The sequence below is a fragment of the Lates calcarifer genome, linkage group LG16_LG22 (assembly GCF_001640805.2).
Source record: "Lates calcarifer isolate ASB-BC8 linkage group LG16_LG22, TLL_Latcal_v3, whole genome shotgun sequence".
Lineage (NCBI taxonomy): Eukaryota > Metazoa > Chordata > Actinopteri > Centropomidae > Lates > Lates calcarifer.
Window position 1 is genome coordinate 14018509 of NC_066848.1, and position 6000 is coordinate 14024508.

Sequence of the window (6000 nt, forward strand, 5' to 3'; positions counted from 1 at the left end):
GTGTATTTACCATACCAGCTAGGCAGAATGATCATTTCATAATTGCTATTATTATTAACACACTGCTATTAATAGTTCAAGCTTTTGGAACTCCTGACCTTATATGATTTATCAGTGGATAAAGGTCCTTAAAAGCTACAAAACATTTTTCTTTTTTGATTTGAAGATACTAGAAAATGAAATCTGTATCATTTGTTCTTTATCCCTGCTGTTTTGTGTTTGCATTGCAACTTTTCTGCAGTTGGCATCTAATTAATAGACTGCATGGTAGCCCTCATGTGGTGTGTGATTATTATTATTTTTTTGTTACCAGAGCTGGATTATTTGATATAGATCATAGATTTCAGTATCAACATACTGAATTGACTGATCATCACTGTGGGAAATAAACTATTTTTTAATTTGTGTTGAATTTACACCAGAAACCTACTTTGACTCACATATGAGGTACTATTCAAACATATTTGCAGTTGCTAGTTTTGCTGTGCCCATCCCCTAAATACATGTTTTGTTGTAGATTGATGCTATTTTGTGTGTTAATCTATATCAGAATGTTGGACTGCTGGTGTACATAACTCGGTATCAAAATACCGAGTCCAGCAAACAGTCAAGTCTTACCCTCTGTAAAGTAGTGTATTTATAAGTGTTGTGTCAGAGAGATCTCACTGTTTGTAACCCCACAGCTACTAGTGGTAACACAAAGTAGATGCAGCAACCAGCTGCACCTATGGTACCATACACATACCCTTACTCACACACTTTTACCTCTCTACAGAATCTTCTTAAATCTGTCTCTGTCTTTCTCTTTGACTTTCTCTACCTCTCACGCACACGCGCAGCACACACATGCACAAATCAGCTCCGTGGACTTGTGAACTGTGTGTAGCCTGTCTAGGCTGGCCGGGGTAATCCCGGCCTCCACTAAAGTAGCCGTGTGAGAGGACAGATTGTCAGTTGATCATGGCCAGCCGAGAGCCTTATCCCTTATTGGATCGGCCATGGAGGAGGCTTAGGAATTATCTGAGGCCTCGCTTAATGTGGAGACGGATCACCGCCAGAGAGCCACGGAGCCTGAAGACACGCTGGGCCTGAGGGGAAAGAAGGCACTGTGTGTGTGTGTGTGTGTGTGTGTGTGTGTGCGTGCATGTGTGTGTTTGTGTAAGAGAACAAAACCAACAGAGATGTGTGTGTTTGTGTGTATCAGTATGTAATAGTGATGGAGGCGTGTGTGCGTACGTGCACACAGCAACATCATGGCCCACTTAACCTCATCTTGACACCTCTCTCTTGCTCCCCTTCTGTGCTTTGTCTATTTTTTTGCCGTCCATTCCATCCTCCCTCCCTCCTGTTACTTCTCTCATTCCCATTCTTCCTCTTTCTCCTTGTCACTCCTCTCCCTGTTTCATTCTTGCACATTCTTCTTCTCCAACTCTTCATCTATGTAACCCTTTTCTTTCCTCTTTCACTATCCTCAGCCCATCATACATGCCCCATCTTTCATTTTGCCTTTACTTCCATCTGACCTTCCTCCATCTTGCTTAACTTTCTCCGTCCTCCTCACTGCTCTTCTGTCCATTGCTGCATCCCTGTCCACTCTGATCATCTCCCTCCTTCTTCTCATCCTCCTGCTCTCCTTCTATCTCTTCCTCTGTTCACCCTGTCCTCTTGATAGTCTTATACAGTAGCATTCTGCCCTTAGCAGACATTTATTTCCTGGAGATAAAAGAAACAGAGCTAGATTGCTGCTTTGTAAAGGAAAACTTTTAACCAAGCCCTCAAAGGCCCCTGTATAACTGTAAGTACAGCAGCTGGCATCAGTAATGCATTTTATTAGCACACATGATGGTCATCAGCAGATCTTAAATGTAAATTGATCTTTATGATGGTGAATGCAGAGTTGTCAGTTTAGAATATGTCAGACCTACAAGAAACCACTTTCTTTCTTTTAACATTTAGACTAGATGAAGAGTGCTTGAACTTTGTAGACATCTAAACAGACTGAAAAGAAGCAATCTATGCTGCTTTCAGCACAAGGCGACTTAATCAGATCCTGAGATCTTTTAAATGAAAGTATTCAGGCTCTGTTTAATTAATTCTTGGTACTGAAAGCAGTGTTACGGCCTCATCACAAGTACTATTAGCTTAGCTTGGCTTAGCTAGTCAGTTATTTTAGGTTGCCTTTCCCCAGACAGTACCTGGATCCCTGTCAGATACTTGAAATAACCCTTTAGCTAATGCCATCCCTGCTGCCTGATCCCTGGCCTGGGAACACCCTGGGAACCCCCAGGAAGACTTGGAAGAAGTGGGCGGGGAGAAGGATGCCTAGGTCACCAGGTTACCTTTCTTATCCCGCTGCTACCGCAGCCTAGTTCTGGGTAAGCAGCAGAAAGCGGAGGGATGGATGGATAATTCCATCCCTGTGCATGTGATTACCGACAGCTACTGAGGGCAGATTAGCCCTGCCATAAGTCCTGGAGTTCCCAGGGTCAGGCCCAGGTCACCAGGATGTAGAGGGATGAAGGTTTAGGACGATGGCATTACACCATAGATTCAGTGAGTAGCTGCAACCAAGAAACCTGATTGGTTCTACAGGCCTGCCACTTTCAGTATTGTTAACATTGTATGTGTCTGAATTTATAAAACACACCAGGAGTGAAGCATGGCTGCAGGACTTGTTTAAGCAAGCACTCGAACAACATGGAGCATGCAACTGGTTTCAGTGCTCACAACTTGTATTCAGCTCAGTTATTTTCCTCAAGGATATCTGTGTTGAGATCATGATTAGATTTCATTACCACTGCCCCATCTTTGGAAAGAAAGTTGTTTTATCACATTTTAAAGATTCTACATGCCCAAAAAACTACCCTCACTTTCACATTTAAGTAAGTGATGTCCACGTCCTTCACATGAAATTGGTGTGTCTCATTAAAGCTGAATGCAGTTACACATTTAGAGAAAGGTGTACTTCCCAATATCTTAGCAGCATGAATAAGATATTCCAAATGTACAAAAATGAAATTGTGCAACAGACATCCAAAGCCACCATATATGATACACATTTACTTCTTAAGAAACACCTTTTTTTAATATCAGAATGACTTTTTGTTAATCTCACAGGTTTTAGTTGTTCCTTAACTAACAGTAGAAACCCAGAAGCAAGTTAACAATGTTTTTAGCCCACAACCCCAATAAGCCACACATATTGTTTTAGGGGTAACACCATTGACAAGGTTTAGAGCTTGGGACTGATAACTATATTAAGCTGGCACATGCACACACATACACACACACACACACCTACACTGCTTCTTTTTCTCATCTAGTAATTGAAGGTGAGAAATAATTTCATTATCCTCAGGAAGAGTAATCTGCTCTCTACTCCTGATCCCTTCATTTCCTACAGTGCACCTCGACCTGGGAGGCAAACACACACCAACAGGCACCGCATACTTATCACACATGCATGCACGCACATACACAGACACACAGACACACACATAGCTCCTATCACCCTGGGCTATTAATGTTATTGGAGTTGGGGATTAACCATCAGATTCACATATGCTTTACAAAGCTTTATTACTTAGTGCTGTCTGTCTTGCTCTCTCTCTCTTGCTCACACACACCTGCACACACTCACACACACACACACACACACACACACACACACACACACAGGCACAGGCACACAACTTTTTATAAAAGAAAGTTAATCTGGGAGTTTCAGCACCAGTCAGTCTACAGAAACAGGCCTTCTGTAGAGGGTATGAAAACATGGCAAGCCATTTCAGGTTTAGCACATGGTGTCCAAAGTTTTGGGCACAATGTTATATTGTGTCTTTTTCTGATATCATAATCACAGATGGCTTTGAGGTTGGCCTGGTTTAACACATACAGATGTACAATCCCAATGTGTAAACCTGACAGAAGGTCTTGTCCAAATTCTCCCCCTTGAAACATTCTCCTACAGCTTCACATATCACAAATTAGATGCCACTTATGCCACTTACTCATACACATCATCAGACATAGGCATCAGATTGAAAACCAAAGGAAACTGCAGATGAAAGTCATTATTTTTCTTCTTCTGCTTGTGTTGTTACATGGGGGATCACACCCAATTTAATGTTGCATTACCACCCTCTACTGTTCATCTACCCAAGATGCTTTGGAGGGTGGCCCTTGATGTCAAGTGTCACGGTGACACACATCTGTGGATGTAGAGGGGAGGGGCAAATGTGTTATTTCAGGGGGCAAAGGTTTGCGCTGGGATACCATTATGTTTCATGTTAGCACACAGTTAGAGCAGGAGGGGTCAGAGGCAAGAATTACAATGCAGACACACATTATCCCACATATACACCTTCTTTAAAAGATTTTTAAAAATCCATCTAAATACAGAACTGAAATTGACGAATATAACGATGAGTATATCAATTCATTAGTACATGACATTTTCTTTATCATGCTGGCTTACTCTTGAAATGTTTCTGGATTAAGTTCAGTTGGAGTAAATTAATTGGAGTAAGTTCATTGGTTGCTATGGCTTTTTAAGCTTAATTATATGGGATCAAGGCTATTTATTTGTTGAAAATTTGGAGGAAAATTTGGATCCTCGATGTTGCTCATTTAATAAATATGATTCATGGTCCAGCCTCAATCAAACACAGAGAAAGCATATTTTTTCCTTCATTAAAGGATAAGGCTAGGGATATTCAAAATTCATCTTGTTTCCACCTAAGTCCAAAACCAACAACAAGCCACACCATTGCACAGGGTGGCATTTTACTTCATTACTGCAGCAACTTTACAGTTGTTTATTTTGACCAATCTTCAATACACTGTTCTGCTGCCATAAATACTCACTAGTGCACCAAATGTTAAAAATTCCCAACTGTAAGCAGTCCGCAACAAATGCTCGGTTTACTCCTTTTTGACTGACGTTCGCTAAAACTTACAATGAGCAATCAGCAAATTTCTAAAAAAAAAAAAAAGTAACCTGTGACCCATTTTTAGAGAGTAATGTCTTCACTAGTGATGAGTAAGCTTGGGGCTTCGAGCCACAAACAAGGCAGAAAAATCAGAAAGCATTGAGAGGAGGACTAACACATTGTTGGTTTTAAGAGTTTAATGGGGGTTAACAGCCCAAAAAAAAAGAAGTGAGAATAAAATATCTAGAATTATGAAGAATAGCAAACCAGAAAATATCAAATAAAAGATAATTTAACATGCTGCATAACAAACACTTCTTAAGATAGGTTCCAGATTGCTCTAAATACAGTTCACTATTGCTGCACTGCCCCTGTGCCTGTTGACAGTATAAAGTTTGCTGCACTGTGTGACAAGTGCCTGGCTGAAGGGGAATAACAGATGAAATTTTAAATGTCACACTATTAAAGCCTCACGTGTCTTGACATTCTTTAGACACATAGTATAGCTACTCTGGCTGTCAGTGTATTTGTATGTGTGAGTATGTGTGTGTGTGCTGTCAGGCCAAGACGTAGAAAGCGTGTTTTTTTCTAATGGGGAAAAGGAATATTTGGACATTTTATCAATAGGCATTATTAAATCCTGCTTGCTTGAGCTAATCTTGGCGGACCGGGTGTGAGAGGAAAGGGAGGGAGTGAGAGCGAGCGAGAGAGATAGACACAGAGAGGGAGAGTGAGAGAGCAGTGATGTCTGCCCCATGAGGTGAAGAGAGACCGCCTGTAAGCCGCTTATTATATCGACTACCACCTTTTCTCTCTCCTCCTCTAGCCCGCCCTTCCAGCCTCCCCAGTTTTCTCTCGTTACCTCGCTCGTTTTCTATCTCTATCTCCTCGCTTGCTTTCTCCAACTCATTCTGTGTCCCCTCATTCTTTTTTCTCCACAACTCCTTCATATAAACCCACACACACACACATGTATATGTGCACACACATGCACAGACAGCGCCAAGCTGAACCTTCTTGTTCAAAGCCAGAAGCAAAAAGCTGAAGTTTTATTCAAATGAATGTTTAC

The 6000-nt window shown here is 41.3% G+C and overlaps 1 protein-coding gene across 1 annotated transcript in view; it reads left to right on the forward strand.

The window, feature by feature from the left end:
• The window catches only part of LOC108896236 (calmodulin-lysine N-methyltransferase), a 100992-nt gene that overhangs the window by 61190 nt on the left and 33802 nt on the right, over positions 1 to 6000 (forward strand). The window lies entirely within an intron of this gene.